The sequence below is a fragment of the Schistocerca serialis genome, chromosome 4 (assembly GCF_023864345.2).
Source record: "Schistocerca serialis cubense isolate TAMUIC-IGC-003099 chromosome 4, iqSchSeri2.2, whole genome shotgun sequence".
NCBI classification, from domain to species: domain Eukaryota; kingdom Metazoa; phylum Arthropoda; class Insecta; order Orthoptera; family Acrididae; genus Schistocerca; species Schistocerca serialis.
The window spans coordinates 28,548,516-28,575,715 of record NC_064641.1 but is presented as its reverse complement, the minus strand read 5'-3'; positions in this window follow the sequence as shown (position 1 = coordinate 28,575,715).

The following is a 27,200-nucleotide window of genomic DNA, read 5'->3' as shown; positions in this document are numbered from 1 at the left end:
CGCGAACAAGAGGAAAATGTTACACCAGGGGTGTGGTTGTTTGCCAGTGAGAAAATGTCAGAGTAAAAATACAAAGGTTCGGAGTTCAATCCTCGATCGATCCAGCGACTCGCAGCGTTACTTTCACCTCTCCAGCATTCTTTATACTTAAACCTATCGAGTTTCTCTAGAATCCACGTTAAACTGGAGCCGGCCTTTCAGCTAACTCCGTGGAGCCCGTGCACAAGTTGGAGGAAGGTGATTGAATACAGCTTCCAGTAAGACCACGCCTGCCGGCCGCTGGTGGCCGAGCGGTTCTAGGCGCTTCAGTCTGGAACCGCGCGACCTCTACGGTCGCAGGTTCGAATCCTGCCTCGGGCATGGATGTGTGTGATGTTCTTAGGTTAGTTAGGTTTAAGTAGTTCTAAGTTCTAGAGGACTGATGACCTCAGAAGTTGAGTCCCATAGTGCTCAGAACCATTTTGAAGACCACGCCTAGTAACGCAGCGTGGTGTTCAAACCGGTGTTCGGGTCGATGACTCAACGTAGCGCAGTCGTTAAAATACTGGCTTGCGAGAAAAGTATTAAAATCTATGAGTGCTTTTTGATTTATGTCTTTCGTGATCCAGCCTCCATCTTTAACAAAACTGGTGCCCTGCCTCTAACGACCTCGCTATCGGCGTCCTGTTACTTCATTTCATTTTTCTCAATCCATGCTGAGCGACGGAAATTATAAATGCAGAGTGATCGACAATTCGCGTACGGCAGAATAAAGAAGCGAAATAAACATTGTAATGATATCTTGTTACACAACAGTGTTCAGTGTAGTTTGAAAAAAAAAAAAAAAAAAAAAAAAAGGGCTCACTATATAACAACGCGACAAAGCACGCGACGCTCAAGTTTAAACGGTTTGTATGAGAGACTTCCGGATTTTCAGTTGACCAAATTCTTGTGTTTTTAGTATTCACTTATCCGCTAACGTGAACCACACATCGGTGGAGTAAACAAGGTCCTATTCTGCGATTCCATGGATATCAACAAATGGCAGAAACCATGTACAGTAGTGTAGACACTTTTCTTCATCCGACTCTTTCAGTTCCTGCATGCTACGAAATTTTAACTGCAGCATCTCCTTCTGAGCTCTACCATGTGAAATCTGAAAGTAGACATATAGTCTCCTCAAACTGTTTCAAGGCGAACGCAGCATCACATTCTTCACCTCAGCTCATTTAGCGTCTGTCCAAATGGTCGGTCTTAAAGTTCTCTTCGCGTCTGCCACTGATCCGCTTTCCCAGGAAAGGGCAATTAATCTCGCTGTTAAATTGTTCGGCACTGCAGAATGTGATTATTTTCCACGAAATTCGTCTGCAGTACGTCCATACGAACTACTACTGGTAAAATGCTGTGAAACAATGAAAATCGTTGCTCTTTGGAAAATGAAATGTATACCAAGCAATGAACTGCGCAATACCACAGGCGTGACCTCTGCCCGTTACATTTGACGTCCTCGTTTGTTATCGCTAATAGCTGTAGTGTTATTTTGTCGTTGGTGACGGGACAGATGCAGTAAAATTTCTATTTGCAGACATACATACACTGAAGCGCCAAAGAAACTGATATAGACATGTGTATTCAAATACAGATACGTAAACAGACAGAACACGGCGCTGCGGTCGGCAATGCCTGTGTAAGACAACAGGACTCTGGCGCAGTTATTAGATCGGTTACTGCTGCTACAATGGCAGGTTATCAAGCTTTAAGTGTGATTGAACGTGGTGTTACAGTCGGCGCACGAGCGATGGGACACAGCGTCTCCGAGGTAGCGACGAAGTGGGGATTCTCCCGTACGACCGTTTCACGAGTGTACCGTGAATATCAGGAATACGGTAAAACATCAAATTCCCGATATCTGTGCGGTCGGAAAAAGATACTGCAAGAACGGGATCGACGATGACTGAAGAGAATCGTTCACTGCGATAGAAGTCCAACCCTTCCGCAAATTGCTGCAGATTTCAATGCTGGGCCTTCAACAAGTGTCAGCGTGCGAACCATTCAACGAAACATCATCGATATGGGCTTTCGGAGCCGAAGGCCCACTCGTGTTGCCTTGATTGCTGCACGGCACAAAGCTTTACGCCTCGGCTGGGCTGTGGACGAGCGATTCTAGGTGCTTCAGTCCGGAACCGCGCTGCTGCTACGGTCGCAGGTTCGAATCCTGTCTCGGGCATGGATGTGTGTCATGTCCTGAGGTTAGTTACGTTTAAGTAATTCTAAGGCTAGGGGACTGATGACCTCAGATGTTGTCCCATGGTGCTTACAAGGGAACCTCCCCATCGCACCCCCTTCAGATTTAGTTATAAGTTGGCACAGTGGATAGGCCTTGAAAAACTGAACACAGTTCAATCGAGAAAACAGGAAGTTGTGTGGAACTATGAAAAAAATAAGCAAAATATATAAACTGAGTAGTCCATGCGCAAGATAGGAAACATCAAGGCTAATGTGAGCTCAAGTGCGCCGTGGTTAGCGTGAGCAGCTGCGGAACGAGATGACCTTGGTTCAAGTCATCACTCGAGTGAAAAGTTTACTCTCTTTATTTTCGCAAAGTTATGATCTGTCCGTTCGTTCATTGACGTCTCTGTTCACTCTAATAAGTTTAGTGTCTGTGTTTTGCGACCGCACCGCAAAACCGTGCGATTAGTAGACGAAAGGACGTGCCTCTCCAATGGGAACCGAAAGCATTTGATCTCAAGGTCATAGGTCAACCGATTCCTCCACAGGAAAACACGTCTGATTTATTCCATACGACACTGGTGGCGGCATGTGCGTCACATGACAAGAATATGTTGTCGAGCCACCTAACTTGTACACTTGGCGAATCGGTAAGAAGATTCATCTACCTTGCCCGATTTGGGTTTTCTTGTGGATGTGATAATCACTCCCCAAAAAGTGATGAAAATATAAGAGTGTGTCACATAAACTGCAAAAAATGAATGCAACAGTTTCACAGTCGCACAGTTTTCCTTGTGCTCTGTCAAAACATATGTTTTTAACGTTTTCAAATTTTTCCGTGTGTAGACTGTCAAATCCTGCATATGTCCAAGCAAATCTGAACATGTCCTGGAAATTTGGAGAGCGAAGTTGATTATTTGTGAGTTCCTGAACTTTGATAATCATCTGAAAATAAAAAATTAAAATTTTCAACCCAGGGAAGACTTGAACCAAGAACCTCTCGTTCCGCAGCTGCTCACGCTAACCACAGGACCACGGTACTTCTTACCCTTGTTGCATATGGACTACTCAGTTTGTATATTTTGCTTATTTTTTTCACAGTTCCACACAACTACTTACTGTTTTCTCTATTGATCTGTGTTCAGTTTTTCAAGACCTATCCACTGAGCCAATTTATGACTAAATCTGAGGGGGGTGCGATGGGGAGGTTCCCTTGTTAGAGCCATTTCAGCCTCGCCCGGGCACGTCAACACCGACATTGGATTTTTGATTATTGGAAACATGTTGCCTAGTGTGACGAGTCTCGTTTGAAATTCTATCGAGCGGATGGACGTGTACGGGTAGCGAGACAACTTTATGAACATATGCACCCTGCATGTCGGATTCAAGCTAGTAGAGGCTCTGTAATGTTGTAGTGCGTGTACAGTTCGAGCGATATGGGACCTCTGATTCGTCTAGATACGTATGTGACAGGTGACACATACGGAAACATCCTGTCTGATCACATGCATCCATTTACATCCATTGTGCATTCCGACGGACTTGGGCAATTCCAGCAGGACAATGCGACACCTGCCCGCATCTCGTGGTCGTGCGGTAGCGTTCTCGCTTCCCACGCCCGGGTTCCCGGGTTCGATTCCCGGCGGGGTCAGGGATTTTCTCTGCCTCGTGATGGCTGGGTGTTGTGTGCTGTCCTTAGGTTAGTTAGTTTTAAGTAGTTTCAAGTTCTAGGGGACTGATAACCATAGATGTTAAGTCCCATAGTGCTCAGAGCCATTTGAACCACTTTGAACCAATGCGACACCCCACACGTCCAGAATTGCTACAGAGTGGCTCCAGGAACACTCTTCTGAGTTTAAACACTTCCGCTGGCCACCAACCTCCACAGACGTGACCATCATTGAGCATATCTGGGATGCCTTGCAACGTTCTGTTCAGAAGAGATCTCCACCCCCTCGTACTCCTACGGGTTTATGGACAGCCCTGCAGGATTCATGGTGTCAGTTCCCTCCAGTACTACTTCAGACATTAGTCGAGGTCCATGCCACGTCGTGTTGCGGCACTACACGATATTAGGCAGGTGTACCAGTGTCTTTTACTTTTATTTTCATGTGCTCGACTTTTCGATCGCACTGTATTACTCATTTTCCCTGTGACATACATATGCCAGCAGTGAGAGGTAGCTTGATAATGCGTTGTTTTTGCTGGAACTCTAGCTTCGCTGAATTAATTTCATAGTTTCCAACTCGGAAAACATTTTCTGTTACGGTCGATTTGTCAGTATGTCCAGAGCTGCAGTTCCGCATATATAGAGAGTCCGTAAAGAGTATAAATACCACAATTTTGAAGAAAAGGGGCTGCGAAGTTAGAATGTACATGGATGTTGACGTTGTGCCAACAGAATGGTGATCGATTATTTTAAATCGAGAATGGTCGTGCCAGCAGAGAAAACCGTGCAATCGGCGCCACGTAGCGAATGGTGTTGGCCTCTATGTTTGGGCGCTACTCGACCCCTTGGCCCATTTACCGGCTTACTTCGAAAATGTCTGCAGTAGTCCGAGACGAAACATCAGGAGATAGTTTTATGTATCGAAGAGGACCTCTCAGTCCAAAAGTTTGCAACAGAAATATACATCGGTCGTAATAGTCTACATTTTATGGCCTTTCGGAGATTAGAGCTAGGAGTTCTTTGCATTTCCTTAACGCTTTCTGCGTGCAAGAATCCCTGTCTTCTCAATAATTAGCTCTAACACAGGACTGGGTGTGTGCCGAAGAACACGAGGAGACACCGTGAAAGGACAACGCGATCGCGGCGCGTTGGCTTTCATTAACACTGAGCAGTTTATTTCGTATCGGGGGTCGTGGCTGCTATAAACTTCGACGCAACGGTGCAGCTGCCTCTAACCCGGGAGACCACTTAAGGGGGCGACGGGATGGGCTCTTAAAATGCGCCCGCCTAGCGCGGAACGGACGATTAATCGCTTAGCGTTACTCCGCTCATGCCGAACACAAAAAGAAACACGAATGGCATGCGTGCGCCAGAGGTTAAGGAGTCCAGCTGCGCCGCGTCCTTTGCGGGTTTGCTGCGGCCGTAAAGCAGGCTCCCTGGAAGCGGCGGGCCACGACCCCGGGACTCCCGTCTGCGGAGCCCGACCTCTCCCCACTGCCGTCGTCAAGACAGCGGAGCGTCATCAGATCGACGCCCTGGACGTCTACTGCTGGTGCAGTGCCCTCCCTCGATCGCCTTCGATTAACTACACTTCTTGCAGCGGTGTACCGTAGGTCTCTAGAAGAGCGTAGCGTTCCAAAGGATTGGAAAAGGGCACAGGTCATCTCCGTTTTCGGGAAGGGACGACGAACAGATGTGCAGAACTATAGACCTGTGTCTCTAACGTCGATCAGTTGTAGAATTTTGGAACACGTATTATGTTCGAGTATAATGACTTTTCCGGAGACTAGAAATCTACTCTGTAGGAATCAGCATGGGTTTCGAAAAAGACGATCGTGTGAAACCCAGCTCGCGCTATTCGTCCACGAGACTCAGAGGGCCATAGACACGGGTTCACAGGTAGATGCCGTGTTTCTTGACTTACGCAAGGCGTTTCATACAGTTCCTCGCAGTCGTTTAATGAACAAAGTAAGAGCATATGGACTATCAGACCAATAGTGTGATTGGATTGAAAAGTACCTAGATAACAGAACGCAGCATGTCATTCTCAATGGAGAGAAGTCTTCCGAAGTAAGAGTGATTTCAGGTGTGCCGCAGGGGAGTGTCGTAGGACCGTTGCTATTCACAATATACATAAATGAACTTGTGGATGACATCGGAAGTTCACTGATGCTTTTTGCGGGTGATGCTGTGGTATATCGAGAGGTTGTAACTATGGAAAATTGTACTAAAATGCAGGATGATCTGCAGCGGATTGACGCATGGTGCAGGGAATAGCAATTGAATCTCAATGTAGACAAGTGTAATGTGCTGCGAACACACAGAAAGATACATCCCTTATCATTTAGCTGCAATATAGCAGGTTAGCAACTGTAAGCAGTTAATTCCATAAATTATCTGGGACTACGGATTAGGAGTGATCTAAAATGGAATGATCATATAAAGTTGATCGTCGGTAAAGCAGATGCCAGACTGAGATTCATTGTAAGAATCCTAAGGAAATGCAGTCCGAAAACAAAGGAAGTAGGTTACAGTACGCTTGTTCGCCCGCTGCTTGAATACTGCTCAGCAGTGTGGGATCCATACCAGATAGGTTTGATAGAAGAGATAGAGAAGATCCAACGGAGAGCAGCGCGCTTCGTTGCAGGATCATTTAGCAATTGCGAAAGCATTACGGAGATGATAGATATACTCCAGTGGAAGACTCTGCAGGAGAGACGCTCAGTAGCTCGGTACGGGCTTTTGTTAAAGTTTCGAGAACATACCTTCACCGTAGAGTCAAGCAGTATATTGCTCCCTCCTACGTATATCTCGCGGAGAGACCATGAGGATAAAATCAGAGAGATTGGAGCCCACACAGAGGCATACCGACAATCCTTCTTTCCACGAACAATACGAGACTGGAATAGGAGAACCGATAGAGGTACTTAAGGTACCCTCCGCCTCACACCGTCAGGTGACTTGCGGAGTATGGATGTAGATGTAGATGTTATTAGAAAAGCTGCTGATATGTGATAATGGTCGCTTATTGCGACAATATGAAAGTGTCATCGAGTTTAGTGAGAGAGGATATTTACCTTTCGAACAACCCCATCCATTAGCATTATCATCAACCGACGGTATTTCTTGGCTCAAATGGCTCTAAGCACTATGTGACTTAACATCTGAGGTCATCAGTCCCCTAGAACTTACAACTACTGAAACCTAACTAACCTAAGGACATCACACATATCCATGCCCGAGGCAGTATTCGAACCTGCGACCGTAGCAGCAGCGCGGTTCCAGACTGAAACGCCTAGAACAGCTCGGTCACAGCGGCCGGCCGTATTTCATGTTTGAGTTAACTTGAATAGTAGTAGTTCTGTTCTCAGGCGACTCTGTGTGGAAAAAATCTATCCGGTAAATATGGTCATATTGAGACTGAATGAATGGTAGAGCCTCGGGTCGTAACACATCTGAAATGTAACGTCCACTGTTCAAAGTGCCGTCAGTGCGAACAAGAGGTGACCGAGACGTGTAACCAATGACACCCCATAACATCACGCCGGGTAATACGCCAGTATGGCGATGACGAATACACGCTTCCAATGTGCGTTCACGGCGATGTCGCCAAACACGGATGCGACGATCATGATGCTGTATACAGAACCTGGAAAAAATGAGGTTTTGCCATTCGTACACCCAGGTTCGTCGTCCAGTACATCATCGCAGGCGATCCTGTCTGTGATGCAGCGTCAAGGGTAACCGCAGCCATGGTCTCAGAGCTGATAGTCCATGCAGCTGCAAACGTCGTCGAACTGATCGTGTAGATGTTGGTTGTCTTGCAAACGTCCCCATCTGTTGACTCAGGGATCGAGACGTGGCTGCACGATCCGTTACAGCCATGCGGATAAGATGCCTGTCATCTCGATTTCTAGTGATACGAGGCCGTTGGGATCCAGCACGGCGTTCCGTATTACCCTCCTGAACCCACCGATTCCATATTCTGCTAACAGTCATTGGATCTCGACTAACGCGAGCAGCAATGTCGCGATACGATAAACCGCAATCGCGATAGGCTATAATCCGACCTTTATCAAAGTCGGAAACGTGATAGTACGCATTTCTCCTCCTTACACGAGGCATCACAACGACGTTTCACCAGGCAACGCCGGTCAACTGCTGCTTCTGTACGAGAAATCGGTTGGAAACTTTCCTCGTGTCAGCATGTTGTAGGTGTCTCCTCCGGCGCCAACCTTGTGTGAATGCTCTGAAAAGCTAATGATTTGCATATCACATCTTCTTCCTGTCGGTTAAATTTCGCGTCTGTAGCACGTCATCTTTGTGGTGTAGCAATTTTAATGGTCAGTAGTGTATAATTCTAATTTTGCCACGGTGTAAGACACGTGTGGCTTGATTCGTGATGAGAAACTGCTCCGGTGTAAAGTCAGGTTGAGAGAGAGAGAGAGAGAGAGAGAGAGATGGCGAGCAAGAGCGGGAGAGATTTCGGTACTGCGCAGACAGAGACTTGCTGTACCGATCTCCTGCATTGACGTTACCGTTTCCGGAAGAGGTTATTGGAAAACTGAGGGGCGAGTGGTGTGTGTTGTGGACCGGTCTGACTGGGGCTCCCGGGTCTGGGGCCTTCCGGGAAGCTGGGAGGTCGGCGGCTGCCCCCACAGCCGTGAGGGGGGTCCAGCCGGCCCCCGGCCGCGAAAGGCAGCCGAAACGGAGCGGCTGCCGCACCGGACTGACGGGGACAGGTTCTGTCAGCGCGCCCTCCGCAACAATGGACTACCTGCTGGCCAGGAAAGCTGCGGTCACCGCCTACCACCGAGCGGCTGCTATGTTGACGTACTGAGTGTTGCCCGTTAATTTGACACTTTCATTTTTAATCAGGGACGGATCTAGGGGGAGGGGGAGGTAGGCTGACAGAACGGGGTATCTTCCCCCGGCCGGCAGTTTCAGGGGTCGACAGATTCAATTTCTTGTCACTAAAAGTGTCTAGCATTCAGCACACTTTGGTCTACCGATTGTTGACATGATTTTGAAACGCGTCCCTGTTGCCTTTTGAATTCTCTTTAACACATTTAAGTTGATATCTGAACGAATCGTAAGTTGAGTTTTGAATGCGTGCGCCGGCCGTTGTGGCCGAGAGGTTCTACGCGCTGCAGTCTGAAACCGCGCGACCGCTACGGTGGCAGGTTCGAATGCTGCCTCGTGCATGGTTGTGTGTAATGTCCTTAGGTTAGTTAGGTTTAAGTAGTTCTAAGTTCTAGGGGACTGATGACCTCATATGTTAAGTCCCATAGTGCTCAGAGTCCATCTTTAAGAGGAGTTTGTCACCGCATTGCTGGACGCTGTAAACAGAAAGCAAACACTTGTTTAGTTCGTGGTCGGTCTGTTGATGAATCATTGCTTACTGTTCAATGTTCAAACGACAACCATGCAAAACCCAGTTTCAGTTGGGCTTGAATAATCTTTCCAATTACATTCTGGTGCTTAGAGGTCATGCTTAAGTCACAGCTTAAAGTTTCATCGCTTTTCTATTCAGTGCTCAGTGGAGAAGTTCAGGTTGCTATTAAACACACAACGGACGAGGGTAAGTCAGTTACTATCCGCAAAGTAGTTATAACATGTTATTGTAGTCAAATACGAAGCTTACAAGAACATCATTTTGTGTTTCAACGCACTTGGTCCATAATTGTTCAAGCTTCCTAATGCCCTCATAAAAGAAGATTCTCGGTTGAGCTGCGAGCCAGGAATGCACCGCTTCTTTCACTGCTTCGTCCGAGGTAAATCGACGGCCCGTTAAAGCCAGATTGAGTGGACCAGACAATTGACAGTCAGAAGGGGCCAGATCGGGACTATATGGAGGATGATCCAGTACTTCAAATTTGAGTTTCTGGAGTTTCAGCAATGGGGGCAGCAGTATGCGGACGGGAATTATCATGCAACAACACACCACCTTTTGACAACAATCCTCGGCGTTTCCTTCGAGTTGCAGACTTCAGCCTGGCCGTAAGCATCTCACTGTAACTGACACTGTTTATTGTTGTGGCCCTTTCTCCATAATGTTCCAGTACTGGAACTTGTGCGTCCCAAAAAACCGTAGGCATCAGTTTTCCTGCGGACGGTTGGGTTTTAAACTTTTTCTTGCACGGCGAATTTGGATGTTTCCATTCAATACTCTGCCGTTTACTCTCCGGCTCGTAATGATGGATCCACCTCTCGTCACCAGTAATGATCCTGTCTAAGAAGTTGTCCCCTTCGTTACCATAGCGATCCAAATGTTTTTTTGCAGATGTCCAAGCGCGTTTGTTTACGCAACTGTGTCAGTTGCTTTGGGACCCATCTTGCACAGACTTTATGAAACCCAAGTCTGTTGTGGATGATTTCGTAGGCAGAACCGTGACTAATTTGCAGACGATGTGCCACTTCAACAGTCAGTCGTCTAAGAGAATCATTTCTCGTGAACGCTCAATGGTTACTTCATTTGTGGCAGTAAACGGTGGTCCGGCTTCTTCATCGTGAGTAACACTTGTGCGAACTTTTCAGTCCATTCGTAGACACTCCGTTGTGGCAAAACACTGTTCCCGTACTGTACCGAAAGTCATCGACGAATTTCGGCCCCCTGATACGCCTTTCGACCACAGAAAAACGGATCGCTAAACGTCGCTCTTCTTTGGTGCAAATAGACAGCGGATCAGCCATGATTAACAGCACGGCAGCGATAACGAAACTAACCTAGCAGCTTGAAAATTGCAAAGATATAACAACAAATGAACAAAGCATGCTTCATCGACGTAAAACGACAGTACTACCAAAATAAACAAAAATATAACTGAATTTCGGATAACAATTGACTTACCCTCCTATAATTTGACTTGCTGAGGGCGGTCGTGGGTGTGTGATAAGATAACGGATACCCAAAACGGCTACCAGCCACTATGACACGGTGTTTCACAATTACTATTACAGGCTTCTAGAGAGGACCTAGTAGATAAAGTTTCGATAAGGAACCCATTCTCGGAAATGCACCATTGGGATGTAAAATAAGTTTCAAGGTCGGATCGCTTTCACTGTACGCACACGACAGAGACAATGAAATCTGACCCGTGTCCAGGAGTCTTAGAAGTTTCTTCCTGTCTGTGTCACAGTAGTTCTGCCATTAGCGAGGCGAACTTTGAGTGCTTATTTGTTGGCACAAATCATACAACCGACTCGAATAGTAATAAGTTTTCACAGCTTGTACCGGTATGCTGAATTTGGGGAAGGCGGTGCGCGCCAGTTTGTGTATTACCGCTGTAGCCCTCCGTAAAGTTAAGTGAATGGATTGCAAGCGGTCTGGAGTAAATACTTTTGAAGTATGCCTTTTCTCAGTACGTGTAATGCCGCTCATTCAGCAGCAAAAGTTTTTTAAGGTGACCTTTCTGTGTAACATCCAGGTAGGTATTCAAACCTGTTCTGCACATCGTATATCGGTAGGAGGAATCTTCGTGGTCTAAAAACACGAAGGCGCACTTCAGCGTAACAAAGTAGCTACGTGTAAGCTCTCTGTGCGCGCAATTTGTGAGCCGTCTGTAGGCAGCCAAGGGTTTTTTCCCCCCCTCAGTAGGCACTCCTGCATTGCTTACCTATTACTACATGTCGAGCGGCAACTATTTTCAAGTGGTTAGAGTATCGACTCGATGCACAGATACTACAATTTGTGTGCGTTTTTCCACGTGAGTCCGATAGAAAATTGACTGGGGTCGGTGAACCCGTAGGTAGAACGAAACAGATCTGTGCTGAGAGCATGATCATCTGCAGAAACAATTTTACGTAACGAGCAAAAAGCGAACGGGTTAATTAGGTTATAACTGCCCCTAACAAGAAAAACAGACGCTTATTTTGATCAGTGACAGAAGACGCGTGTATTCCTAGTTATTTTTCCACAACAGCAAACTTTTTTTTTGAAGATCAGGAACGAAGCGCTCAGATTAAAAAGGATGTAAGATGTAGTCTGTTATCTTCCCCGCCCGCCCCCACTCCCGTTACAGTTCAAACTGTAAAGCGAAAAAACAATGACAGATAGAAAAGTTGCAGGAGCGGGATTGGAATTCAGAGCGAGAGGATATGACTGTTACCCTTCGTGAAAGTGAGGAATACTTGAATGATGCGTTAACTGGGATGAAGAGCCTAATCAGCACATACGATGGATGGAGATTACACCGAAGAAATAGTAAAGTAATGCTTAGTAGCGAGGGTGAGATTAGCGACAAACTTGACATCGAAATTGGTGACCACAAAGTAAGTGAACCCTCGAAGAAAAATAGTACGTGGTGGGCAAAGGAAGGAGGGCATAGAAAACGGAGTTCCACATGCATAGGGGGTATTCCTGGCCATAGTAAGTCTACTAGAATCAGAATTAGGCCTTCATCAGAGGAAGAATGTACGTCTGGAGGACAGCCTTGTATGGAAGTGGTCGTAGAATTTAGGAAAACTGGAAAAGAAGGGAATTGAAGTGTTCGGGATGTGGTGCTATAGAGAGGGAAGCTGAAAATGAGGTAGAGGGATGAGACATGAAGAGTTTCTTTGCAGACTCGGAGAGCACTGAAATTCAGGGTCTGGACAGGAATATGGATACACAGCGAGAAATAAGTGCTTGAACATAAATCTAGCCAAGCATGTAGTTTGCATTGTTGTATCTGGCCACGAGCTGCGCCTGTTAAATGACCTGTAAACGTTGAGTCGTACACAGGAAATGTTCTGTGCACTTCTGAGAGCAATTTTCCGGAGCTGAGTGACTTCGAACGTGGGCTAATTGTCGGTGTTCGTGTGGTTGGTACTTCGGTAACAAAGATAGCTGAAGTGTTTGGTGCTTATAGAGGCATCATATTTAAGACTTATACCGCATACAGGGCATACAGGGAAAGCGGAGAAACATAATCCGCCAAGTCCCAACGCGGACGAAAGTGCATGTCGAATAATCGTGAGGGACGGCCATTGAAGAGGATTGTGATGAAAAAGTAGACGATGACAGCTGCAAAAGGCCCTGCAGAACTGAATGTCGCGCTCGCGAACTCTGTCGGCACCAAAACAGCACGATGGGATTTCCAGAATCAGGGAATTGCAAGTGAGATTGGACCTCAAAACCACTTATCAGCGATGCAAATGCACGTAACAGGAAAAAGTAGCCCCGAGGGCATAAAACCTGGAGTATGGAGCACTAGAAGAGTCATTTGGTCGGATGAGCCTTTTTTCACACTGCTACCTTCATTCGTGATAGTGGCTAGATTGGACTGAGTAACAAATTGAACTGTGCAAAAAATTAGAACTTTGTACGGGCGCTGATGGCCGTGCAGTTGAGCGCCCCACAAACCAAACACCATCAACACCAAACACTGCTTTCAACTTCTGGCCGAGTGTACGTCCCGCGAGTGAAACATGGCGGACGTTCGGTGAAGATTTGGGCAGCCACATCATGCTATGCCACGAGCCCCATGATAATGCTGCGAGGTCGGATTACCGCCAAGGATTATGTCAACATTTCGGCTGATCCGGTCCTCACCATGGTATAATGTTCGTTCCCCAATGGTGATGCTGTGTTCCGACACGACAGAGCCCGTGTTCACACAGATCGCACCATCCAGGATTGGTTTTGTGAGCACGAGGATGAATTTTTCCATCTCCCGCGGCCACTACATTTACCAGATCTCACTATTATTGAGCCTTAGTTGGCCGCGCGGGATTAGCCGAGCGGTGTAGGGCGCTGCAGTCAGGGACTGTGTGGCAGGTCCCGGCGGAGGTTCGAGTCCTCCCTCGGGCATGGGCGTGTGTGTTTGTCCTTAGGATAATTTAGGTTAAGTGGTGTGTAAGCTTAGGGACTGATGACCTTAGCAGCACATTTGAGCCTTTGTTGTCTGCTTTGGGAAAATCGATGCGTGATGGCTAGCTACGTGCATCACCATTACCCAAACTCGTCACTATTTTGAAACAGCCGTGGTAAGATTCCCTTTGAAATCATCCAGGGGCTGTATTTATAAAATGGCTCTGACCACTATGGGACTTAACATCTATGGTCATCAGTCCCCTAGAACTTAGAACTACTTAAACCTAACTAACCTAAGGACGTCACACAACACCCAGTCATCACGAGGCAGAGAAAATCCCTGACCCCGCCGGGAATCGAACCCGGGAACCCGGGTGTGGGAAGCGAGAACGCTACCACACGACCACGAGCTGCGGACACTGTATTTATCCATTGAGAGACGACTAGGAGCTGTTTTTGAATCCAAATCGGTTTGCTACACCGTATTAGGTATGGTAATGTGTTGCGTTTATGGACTTTTATATTTTAGCCCATCCTTTGTATGTGGGAAACACTGATAAAGAAAGTGGGACAGGATGTACGTTAAGACGTCCGGGACTACCTTCCACGGTACTACAGGAAGTGATTGAGGACAGAACCTGTAAGGAAAGACAGAGACTGGGTTATAGCCAACAAATAATTAAGGACGTAGGGCGAAAGTGTTACTCTAAGATGTAGAGATTGGTCGGCCCGGGAGAGAAAATGCAGCGGACCGCATCAAACCAGTCAGAAGATTATGCCAAAAAATTGCTCCGTAATGAGCTTTTAATTCGAAAATTTTCTAAAATACTGTTTTGTGCAATTTGCTCACAGTACAGGTCTGTTGTGGTGGTGTATAGATCCTCATTAAAGCCTTATCGACTGTCTGGAAACCTAACCAATCGTATGCGTTATTAATGAGTTGACGTATGAACTAAAGAAACACCTTGCAGTGTGTCAATATTCATATTGAAACATCCCCTTAAGAAAATTTATATTTTACTATGCTGATAAACCTCTTACGTTATTTGATTTTCAAACAGCTGAGCAGAACTGAACGTACTTAGACATTGCTCTCTTTACTTATTCTGATCAACACTAGACTGACACACAATATTTTTAGCGCAACGCAATCTGACTTTCAATAATCCATACAAAAGAATGGCCCTGACTAACAATAACTTATAACTTTCATCAATCACTTACTTCACAAAAATCTTCGTTACTCGAACTACTACAATACAGCGAGCACCAATACCACCAGCTAAATGAAGGATTCTACCTATGAAGGCACTAACTACTGATAGGCATAGTTACTAAATGAAAGATTTTGATAGAGAACAAACAATGTAATTACCTTAATAAAATTCAAAAGTCGTCATATACAGAGTGTTACAAAAAGGTACGGCCAAACTTTCAGGAAACATTCCTCACACACAAATAAAGAAAAGATGTTATGTGGACATGTGTCCAGAAACGCTTAATTTCCATGTTAGAGCTCATTTTAGTTTCGTTCCACCTACGCTCAATGGAGCACGTTATCATGATTTCATACGGGATACTCTACCTGTGCTGCTAAAACATGTGCTTTTACAAGTACGACACAACGTGTGGTTCATCCACGATGGAGCTCCTGCACATTTCAGTCGAAGTGTTCGTACGCTTCTCAACAACAGATTCGGTGACCGATGGATTGGTAGATGCAGACCAATTCCATGGCCTCCACGCTCTCCTGACCTCAACCCTCTTGACTTTCATTTATGGGGGCATTTGAAAGCTCTTGTGTACGCAACCCCGGTACCAAATGTAGAGACTTTTCGTGCTCGTATTGTGGACGGCTGTGATACAAGACGCCATTCTCCAGGGCTGCATCAGCGCATCAGGGATTCCATGCGACAGAGGGTGGATGCATGTATCCTCGCTAACGGAGGACATTTTGAACATTTCCTGTAACAAAGTGTTTGAAGTCACGCTGGTACGTTCTGTTGCTCTGTGTTTCCATTCCATGATTAATGTGATGTGAAGAGAAGTAATAACATGAGCTCTAACATGGAAAGTAAGCGTTTCCGAACACATGTTCACATAACATATTTTCTTTCTTTGTGTGTGAGGAATGTTTCCTGAAAGTTTAGCCGTACCTTTTTGTAACACCCTGTATATAAGTTTCTCTGACGGACACACGTCCAGATCATCTGCTCTCAAAACTCCACCATCTCTCTTCCCACATCCACCACTGCTGGCGGCTCACCTCCAACTCCGCAACGCTACGCTCTGTTCACACCCAACTGCCCAACACTACAATAGTGAGTATTCCAACAATGCAAACCAGCCACAGACTTCACACAGCACAGTCAGTGATTTTTATATAGAGCGCTACGTGGCGTCACCAACATAAAAACCTAAACACTCTGCTTACAATATTGACGCACCCTAATGTGTTGTTCACAGGCTGAAACATGTTTCATTGTTTCTTTATTTTCCTCCGCAAAAAATTGACTGATGAAATGATTTTTCTGCAGTTACAGTGCCGGATCCCGAGAGAAACAAGCTGTGCACTGTCAAGTGAGTAGGTTATTGCTCGGAGTCACCCTCCCAGAAAACGTGGGGTGAAAATCGAGACGTTCCATTATTTTTCGCTCCGGTGTTGAGCTGGTTCACTGGACGGGTCGAGCAGTCCAGCCAGTTGGAAACAAGAGCACGGGGGCACGCAGCTTACGCAACGGCGTACGCGAGTCGAGTCGACTACTCGAGGCGGCGGCTGGCAGCCCGTGTTGGCGGCGCGCGGTTGGCAGGCCTGGCCGCCATGCCCTGCCCGTGACCCGGAGCGGGCGACCGGCCGGGGCCAGAGTTCACAGTCGGGGGTCACCGCTGTCTGTCGCTGGGCTGGGATGGGATGGGCAGACGACTTGTCCCACTCAGCGAGCTATTCTCTCTCTCTCTCTCTCTCTCTCTCTCTCTCTCTCTCTCTCTCTCTCCCAGCCCGCGATCTACAGTAGCGAAGCTGTCCCGCACTAAAAACATCCGTCACCCTAAAGTGACTCCCTACTTACTCCGAGAAACGTCGACGACCCGCCTCACTGCTCGCTAGAAAGGCACAGTGCTGGAAATGAAATCGACGGAACAGTAGTGCCATTTCCATATTCACTACTGGCCATTAAAAGTGCTACACCACGAAGATGACGTGCTACAGACGCGAAATTTAATTGATAGGAAGAAGATGCTGTGATATGCAAATGATTAGCTTTTCAGACCATTCACACACGATTTTCGCCGATGGCGACACCTACAATGTGCTGACATGACGAAAGTTTCCAACCGATTTCTCATACACAAACAGCAGTTGACCGGCGTTGCCTGGTGAAACGTTGTTGTGATGCCTCGTGTAAGGAGAAGAAATGCGTACCTTCACGTTTCCGACTTTGATAAAGGTCGGATTGTAGCCTACCGCGATTGCGGTTTATCGTATCGCGACACTGCTGCTCGCGTTGGTCGAGATCCAATGACTGTTAGCACAATATGGAATCGCTGGGTTCAGGAGGGTAATACGGAACGCCGTGGTCGATCCCAACGGCCTCGTATCACTAGCAGTCGAGATGACAGGCATCTTATCCGCATGGCTGTAACGGATCGTACAGCCAAGTCGCGTCCCCGAGTCAACAGAAGGGGACGTTTGCAAGACAACAACCATCTGCACGAACAGTTCGACGACGTTTGCAGCAGCATGGACTATCAGCTCTGAGACCGTGGCTGCGGTTACACTTGACACTGCATCACAGACAGGAGCGCCTGCGATGGTGTACTCAACGAGGAACCTGGGTGCACGAATGGCAAAACGTCATTTTTTCGGATGAATCCAGGTTCTGTTTCCAGCATCATGATGGTCGCATCCGTGTTTGGCAACATCGCGGTGAACGCACATCGTCATACTGGCGTATCATTTCGCATTGACGGCACTTTGAGCAGTAGTCGTTACATTTCAGATGTGTTACGACCCGTGGCTCTACCCTTCATTCGATCCCTGCGGAAACCCTACATTTCAGCAGGATAATACACGACCACAAGTTGCAGGTCCTGTACGGGCCTTTCTGGACACAGAAAATGTTCGACTGCTGCCCTGGCCAGCACATTCTCCAGATGTCTCAGCAACTGAAAACGTCTGGCCAATGGTGGCCGAGCAACTGGCTCGTCACAATACGCCAGTCACTACTCTTGATGAACTGTGGTATCGTGTTGAAGCTGCATGGGCATCTGTACCTGTACACGCGATCCAAGCTCTGTTTGACTCGATGCCCAGGCGTATCGAGGCCGTTATTACGGCCAGAGGCGGTTGTTCTGGGTACTGATTTCTCAGGTTCTATGCACCCAAATTGCGTGAAAATGTAATCACTTGTCAGTTCTAGTATAATATATTTGTCCAATGAATACCTGTTGATCATCTGCTTTACTTCGTGGTGTAGCAATTTTAATGGCCAGTAGTGTATTTGCATCAGAATACTTGCGGCTTCGCAGTTCACTCTATAAGCGTCACACTACCAATTTTAAGGACCAGGGTTTGATCTCCTCCCAGTCCTAGGGCTTTTTTCTATTGTTTAACAAATAAGTTTCAGAGGTGTAACAATCAATAATGTGAAAAATGTCAGGCTGCACTGTTACTCGGAGTCGAATTCAAAATATACGTGGAGGAATATAGGGCATACCTTTTCCAATAGAACCGTACTTAGTAACGCACTATCGTGTTCCAATCAACTTTCAACTCTCCTTTACCCAAAAAAAGAAAAGTTTTATCGTATGGCGTGTCTTGTCCTGTTGTACGTGGTAAGAGGTTACACAGTGATGAGTCAGAGATGAGAACCACTGTCCATGGAGACACTGAATGCCGCCTGGTAGGACTGGAGGCACTTGACGCGGTAAGCATGTAAGCGGAGCAGATACGAATGGGGAATGATTGTAACACAATAAGTTACCAACGGGGAAATGCGCTCTCGTAAAAGAACTTCTACAAAGATCACCTGGGAACGAACATCGCGGAACCGGCGAAGCTAATCAGCTGTCCGCATACCACCGTCGTGAACATCTGAGGTTGAAGGATGGTGACCTCACGTGTTGGCGATAAGGTGTTGGAGATCGCTCCTCATTTCAGAACATGGATGTCGACGGAGGCTTGCCTAGTCTATAAAGCTTGGTAGGTGGCGATTTGTGCCAGATGTGACGACAAAGTACAACACTGGTGCTGGAACAGGTGTTTCGGAGCACGACGTTCAGCGCACATTATTGTACACGAGGCTTCGCAGCAGACGACTGCTATATGAACCCATATTTACCCAACGACATCGTTCATGTACGACTTCAGAGGAGGCAGGATCATCGAGGTTGGACTGTGGATCAATGAAAGTGTGGCGCCTGTTGAGTCATGTTTCTTGGACGCCAGGTCGATGATCGTGTCATCCATGTCAACTGCTGCTTGTGACACACATCGCCCCACTGACAAAGGCCGATGAGGACTTTCAGCTGTACTTAGATGGCAAACGTGCTTGTAATCGAAGGCACCATGACAAATGTGGAGTACGTAAACATTTTTGTGGCCCACTTGCTTTTCGTAATGCTCGAAGTCTTCCCTGGGGGGCAATGGAGCCACCAAAGTGATAACTGTCGGTCTCGTAAGGGTCAAATAATGCTATGGTGGGTTGAGGAACATCGTAATTAATAATCGTTAATGTCTTGGCCTCCAAATTTGCGTGAGCTGAATCCAATGGGGACCGAGCGCGGTTGCGCACTAGACTCGCATGCGGGGGGATGACGATTCAAATCCGCGTCCGGCCATCCTGATTTAGGTTTTCCGTGATTTCCCTAAATCGCTGCCGACCGGTGTGGCCGTGCGGTTCTAGGCGCTTCAGTCTGGAACCGCGTGACCGCTACGGTCGCAGGTTCGAATCCTGCCTCGGGCGTGGATGTGTGTGATGTCCTTAGGTTAGTTAGGTTTAAGTAGTTCTAAGTTCTAGGGGACTGATGACTTCAGATGTTAAGTCCCATAGTGCTCAGAGCCATTTGAACCTAAATCTCTTCAGGGAAATGAAAGATGGTTCCTCTGAAAGGGCACGGCCGACTTCCTTCCCCATCCTTCCTTAATCCGACGGGCCTGATAACCTCGCTGTTTGATCCCCTCTCCCAAATCAATCAATCAACCAACCAATCCAGTGGAACCCATCTGGGACGTTTCCGGGCTCTTGCCATGCGTCCTCAAACTACCAATATCTAATTTACGGGTGTTGTGTGAGCTTCGCGAAGACATCTGTTGCCACATATTCCAGAAGCCTACCAAAAACTTGACAAATGCATGCCGTGAAGAATCGCTGTTGTAATGCGTAGCAAAAGTGTACCAGTACGCTTTGAAGGCAAGGGTGTAACGTTGTTGCTTTATTTTGCTATGAAAGAGGTACTGATAGCCAATAAAAGCGGCTGGTTAAAAGCTGTGAGCTGTCTGGGGAAGTTAACCTAGCATTACTGAGCAACTGTTTCACCAGGCATCCAGTCTAACTTACCAAATTCCCAACCAGACTAACATTAATTATAATCTTTTAATAGTCATACGACAACCTGTGATTATATATATATATATATATATATATATATATAAAAGAGAATTTAAGTAAAAAGAAATAAATCAGTTTATATTTGGAAATTTATTTTAACATTGATCATTGAAATTTCAGCATATTAAAAGTGAGTCATAACTAAGCTGGTGCCTTATTTAGGACTGTGAAAATGTGAGTTTGTAATCTTACGGAACACATCAAATAGGGAGCCAAGATTGGGAGACTACATACAACACTGCATTCATAAAATAACACACAAAGAACGTTGAAACATATGCAAGAGAAAATTAACCACTACCAACCGATTCAATTTTCACCCAAAGAAGTTACGTTCGTAGCACAATCCTGTCCGTCATGTAATTACCACACACTGGTATACTAAATTCATACTAACTCTCTGTGAAATCTTCCCGAAAAGAATAGCTGAGGGCTACTTTGATGATTACACCACATGCTTCACGTGGTCAACTTGGTTTACACAAAGAGTGTAACTCCACAATAATTTTGATAATTAAAATAAATTAGATCGAAAAGCAATTTACAAAAGAAAAACCGCGAACTGGTTACTAACGTCTTACTATTAACCTGATGGGTCAAACAATTGTATAAGCACGTGGTACTGGTCTCACAAAGTACACCCCACGTGGGTTGAACATAAAGAAAAGTTGCTATATTGAAAAATATTGTCAAGACGAGACGTTATAATCTGACGCACATTCGCATTTAAGATTGATGAGTTACTGATCAACACGTGGTTCCACTTTACTCACAAAGTAGTGACAAAGCAACTACTGGAATATATTCTGAACTTTACACGAGAATTACACTGCGCTGCAATTTAAGGTAACATTAGATATTTTAGAGCTAAACCTGAAATAAAGGTGATTAAATTTTCAGTTAGGCTGAACTTAAGAAATCCAATGTCCTACGGACTTAGAAGAGACGCGCTTAGCCGGAGATCTTACCACTTCAGACGCCCGCCACGGACAGACTGTCCTGGGCTCCTACCAAGGGTCCTTCCGTATACAAAACGGAAATGACCAGAGAGGCAGCTTCCCAACATGACAAGGGACGGACAGGACCATACTAAGGATAGAAATCTGTTTGCTTTTAGAAAGTGTAGCTACCTGTTCCGACGCTGGTCCTACTGTTCTCTAGCAGACAGGCTTGTCTGCTACCATCCAGTATGCAACTAGAAATACGTTTGCTCATTCATCCTCTCACACAGAAGGGAAGGGGGATGACAGTATCTTATCATATACAGTATATAAAAGAAAGCGTATGTAGGTTCCGTATGAGACTGTGTGACATGAATTACATATAAACTGTGTTTTAAAGTGTAGTAGTGTGACAGATCGTTCTTGTTTACGTGTAAAAGTAACACGTTCCACTACTCAGTCTCCTCCCAGATAGTCAGAAACACCACAGTAAATTTAGAAGTGGAATGTATGCCGTAAATGACAACAGATTTAAGAAATCAACATGAAAGGAATCCAGCAGAGACCTTTCAAGGGACGTCCTGTTATGGCTTACCAGTGCGCTAATACGTCAAAAGCTTCACGCTACGGGACATCCCTCTTAGCAAGTGAGCAACGTTCAGACAAGTGGTGGGGAATGCTTCAAGCAGTATGGGGAGCTCACGATTCCTCTGTCACCGGCGGATGATACGTGGACCAATCACGCGTATCCATTTGGTCCTCCTGTAATACCGCAGTAGCCTGAAGATGGTGTAATGGAACAACGAAACCGGTTGCGTAAATAAATGTAAAAGATATGGCTGCAGGTGTCTTAATTTCCATTCCGTGTGGAGCAGTCTAGGTCCTTTAACTATCGACTACAATGATGGACATAAAAAGAAATGCACCATTTACTTCATCCACGGTATTATTAGGATGATTCGAAAATGACTCTACAAAAAAAAAAAAAAAACACTGACATGTTTAGAGAATACATCTGGTCTGTTGTCGAAGGTATTTGCATGTTTACACTTCTTGGACCTAGTAGTAAACAATCTGCCCGAATTAACCGTAATAGTTTAGTGGTTTTGCTTCAGGATGACTACCGAATACTGTCGGAGTGACGTGGAGTATACGCCATGGCGTATTGCTCCCGCCATATGGAGGAAATCAGGTACTACACACTGATGATTAGGTGTCTGTAGTGACAGTATCTATTAATCTTCGGCACAACGCTCTGAAACACTGTGACCATCATCTCCAGATGCTGATGTTAACGTGTTAACACGTTGCGTTTTTCTGTCGGAGTCCCAGGATGCTCTGCCGGCACACGACCTGGATATCCGGAAATTTTACCTGCCTTCGTCTCTTGTCTAGTGGATAAACGTTGATTCACATCATTATTTAAACCAGGAGTTGAAACACAGATAGTGGTTGTACAGTGTGTGCACATAAGGCGGAGGCCGTGGACAGTGATTTTATTCTAAATACAACTGTAGTAAAAGTAGTCGAAACAGCGTAAGTAAAACTTTCACTTAGGAACTTAACCTGAAGTCACACGTTTGTGAATGTGTAGGAAATAGAAAAGAAATAAAATAAATAATAAGAGGTGTAACTTTGATAGGGGGCTGCATTTCATTCTATAATCTTTCATGCAACACTACTATGACATCATCTATTAACTATTTAGTAAATATGATGAACAATATACTTATGTTTTAATAAAGGGAGATAAAACATAAAAATAAATATATTTATGCCATATCAACTAATAGGTGTATACATGACGTGTCTTCTAGTGTTTTATAAATTAAAAAAAAAGTTTTAAAATTTCAAAAAGTTTTACCCATTTGACGTAATTTAAATGTTTTAATAATAATAATAACGGACTCACAAGGAGTGAACATGCAAATTTTATTACTTTATGATAAATATGAAATAAGTCGGACGACAATGTAAGAATTTTGCTTATGTTTCATTTTATGTAATTAAATTTGAAGTGGTTTACTTACCTTGAGGTTTATATGTAGTTCATATAGATGGCGCCAGGTAACCAACCGATGTGTTCTCCATACAGACCGCCTTCGGCGAACAGTAGTATTCAATGAACTGTGGATGAAGCCCGACTAACAGGCATTACAAGCATTGATCAAAAATGATAGTGGTATGCAATATACAAACCATATGAGTTAAGCCATTAAATGCAACTTTTTTATGACATCATCTAACTATGTACCTTTTTGTATACTTACAAGGGAACCTCCCCATCGCACCGCCCCCCCCCCCCCCCTCAGATTTAGTTATAAGTTGGCACAGTGGATAGGCCTTGAAAAACTGAACACAGATCAATTGAGAAAACAGGAAGAAGTTGTGTGGAACTATGAAAAAAATAAGCAAAATATACAAACTGAGTAGTCCATGGCAAGATAGGCAACATTAAGGACAAGAGAAAGGCAAGAGCGCCGTAATCTCGTGGTAACGTGAGCACCTGCGGAACGAAAGGTCCTTGGTTCAAATCTTCCATCGAATGAAAAGTTTAATTTTTTATTTTCAGTTTATGTGACAAACTCTTTTGGGAGTGATTATCACATCCACAAGAAAACCTAAATCGGGCAAGGTAGAAGAATCTTTTTACCCATTCGCCAAGTGTACAAGTTAGGTGGGTCGACAACATATTCCTGTCATGTGACGCACATGCCGTCACCAGTGTCGTATAGAATATATCAGACGTGTTTTCCTGTGGAGGAATCGGTTGACCTATGACCTTGCGATCAAATGTTTTCTGTTCCCATTGGAGAGACACGTCCTTTCGTCTACTAATCGCACGGTTTTGCGATGCGATCGCAAAACACAGACACTAAACTTATTACAGTGAACAGAGATATCAATAAACGAACGGACAGATAATAACTATGCAAAAATAAAGAAAGTAAAATTTTCAGTCGAGGGAAGACTTGAACCAAGGACCTCTCGTTCTGCAGCTGCTCACGCTACCACGGGACCACGGCGCTCCTATTCTCATATGGTCCACTATGTTGTTTATGTAGCCCATGGACTACTCAGTTTGTATATTTTGTTTATTTTTTCACAGTTCCACACGACTTCTTCCTGTTTTCTCAATTGATCTGTGTTCAGTTTATCAAGGCCTATCCACTGTGCCAACTTATAACTAAATCTGAGGGGGGTGCGATGGGGAGGTTCCCTTGTTAGCATTGAGAATGGCTACTTTCTAGCTGAAATCTAGATCTGCCAATGAAATAAAAAAAAAATTAAAAAGGAAGACTGATAGCTGAAATCTATTGTTTACAAGTACTACTATCACAGTTACTTTAAATTCCATCCCTTCTTCAAAAAATGAAAAAGAGAATAACTGGTCCCGCGATACCTTTTGCGTGACTTCCGTACCATCTGCCTGGCCGAGTACAGTGTGACGTCCGTTGTCTGTGACCCGTGAACCCGCCGGAGAGTGGGGTCGCCATTTCCTGCCGCACAGTGATTTCCGCTTGGCAGAGCCGTCTGTGGCCACACGGGAAGCTCTCTCTGGAAGGTGCAGCTCGCAGAACGTTAATAAGGCTCTGAGGGAAGTTTACGGTCTAAAAGAGATCGCGTGGTCTCGTAACCCCCCCCCCCCCCCTCCCCTTTTTCACCAGGTGGCACTTGTGAGTTGTTGAGGTGCGCGGGAGAAAGAAGGGAGGCCTCATCTCGTTCATTTCAAATGAGCCAAGACGTCGAGGATCTTATTCCTCTCACAGTACAAAGTAAGCAATACAAGAAACTGACCCTTTTCCGCTCAGAGTCCGAATGTAGTCGTCCATTGAATATGTTCTGTTATAGGCTCGACATACAGGGGAGAGTCAAAGTAAAGGAAAAATTTTGATACGGAAGCTGTTATTGGGGAAACAAAACCACAAGCAACATTGTTTTTCCACGTAGTCTCCCTCAACCTCTTTGCTCTTGATCTCTCTGGAGTAATCTTTGTGGCATCCACTCGCACACCGAGTGAGGTGGCGCAGTCGTTACACACTGGACTCGCATTCGGGAGGACGACGGTTCAATCCCGCGTCCGGCCATCCTGATTTAGGTTTTCCGTGATTTCCCTAAATCGCTCCAGGTAAATGCCGGGATGGTTCCTTTCAAAGGGCACGGCCGACTTCCTTCCCCGTCCTTCCCTAATCCAATGCGACCGATGACCTCGCTGTCTGGTCTCCTTCCCCAAAACAACCAACCAACCACTCGCACATTGCCTCCACAAGTTCGTGGACTGAAGAAACATTAACTTCGTGCAGGTGCTCGCTCACCGTACCAAAAAGGTCAAAATCACCGTAAGCTAGGTCACTCCTGTACGGTGAGCGTTTCAGCAGTTGGAAACCAAGATTTTTCAATCTACCTGATTAATTCCACAACCGTTTGCTCACAACGATTAATGGAACTCAGTACGTTATTCTGGATGGCGAATAATCCACAGAAGCTAAAGTGTGTGCATGCAGGAAGCGTAATATGACCTACAATGACATCATTTTATCGGGCAGGCTCAGCAGCGCTACAGATTGTTCGTTGACGATGCAATTGTGTGCAGGCAAATACGATCGTTGGACGATCGTAGAAACTGCAGAAAGAGCTCATCAGAATTTCGATTGCGTGTAATGAACGGCAGCTCTATTCAGTTATGCCGAAATCTCGGCTAATGCTTATACAGGGTTATTACAAATGATTGAGGCGATTTCACAGCTCTACAATAACTTTATTATTTGAGATATTTTCACAATGCTTTGCACACACATACCAAAACTCAAAAAGTTTTTTTAGGCATTCACAAATGTTCGATATGTGCCCCTTTAGTGATTCGGCAGACATCAAGCCGATAATCAAGTTCCTCCCACACTCGGCGCAGCATGTCCCCATCAATGAGTTCGAAACGGTAAGGCTTCTGCCTCAGCCTTTTCCGTAAGATTTTCCAAACCGTCGGCTGTGGTACGTTTAGCTCCCTGCTTGCTTTATTCGTCGACCTCCGCGGGCTACGCGTGAAACTTGCCCGCACGCGTTCAACCGTTTCTTCGCTCACTGCAGGCCGACCCGTTGATTTCCCCTTACAGAGGCATCCAGAAGCTTTAAACTGCGCATACCATCGCCGAATGGAGTTAGCAGTTGGTGGATCTTTGTTGAACTTCGTCCTGAAGTGTCGTTGCACTGTTGTGACTGACTGATGTGAGTGCATTTCAAGCACGACTTACGCTTTCTCGGCTCCTGTCGCCATTTTGTCTCACTGCGCTCTCGAGCGTTCTGGCGGCAGAAACCTGAAGTGCGGCTTTAGCCAAACAAAACTTTGAGTTTTTCTACGTATCTGTAGTGTGTCGTGACCATATGTCAATGAATGGAGCTACAGTGAATTTATGAAATCGCTTCAGTCATTTGTAATAGCCCTGTAGCTAAGGGGAAGAACCCGATAGTATCGCATTACTAGATTGGTGCTGAACGTTAGGTTTTGGTGGTGAACAGTACGTTTCTTCGTGGTTACCTTTTTTGTTACCTACTTTAGTCTGCCCGCCTTTTATGATTTCCATTTTTAGAGACATCCATATCTTTTAAACTGCACTGCCTACTCTAGTATTCATTATTACAGTATCCATAGCCTCAGAGATCTTCAATGGCATCTAATAATTCCTCTCAGTACTTCAGTATCACACTTCTTTGCACACTGGTTCTTCCTGAAGATTCTCTTACATGCGCTTTCCATCATTACTAAATTGTCATCTGAGACCATATCTACTCCGGTGTAGCCTTACAGTCTAATGTCTGATTTCGGAATCTTTCTCGCCATGGCGCTGAAAGCTGAAAATATTACCGAACTACAAGTTAGTAAGTCATGGTCGTAAAATACTATCACGAATTCTTAAGAGAAGAATGGAGAAACTGGCAGAAGTCTCCGGAAAGATCAGTTTGGATTCCGAGGAAACGCAGGAACA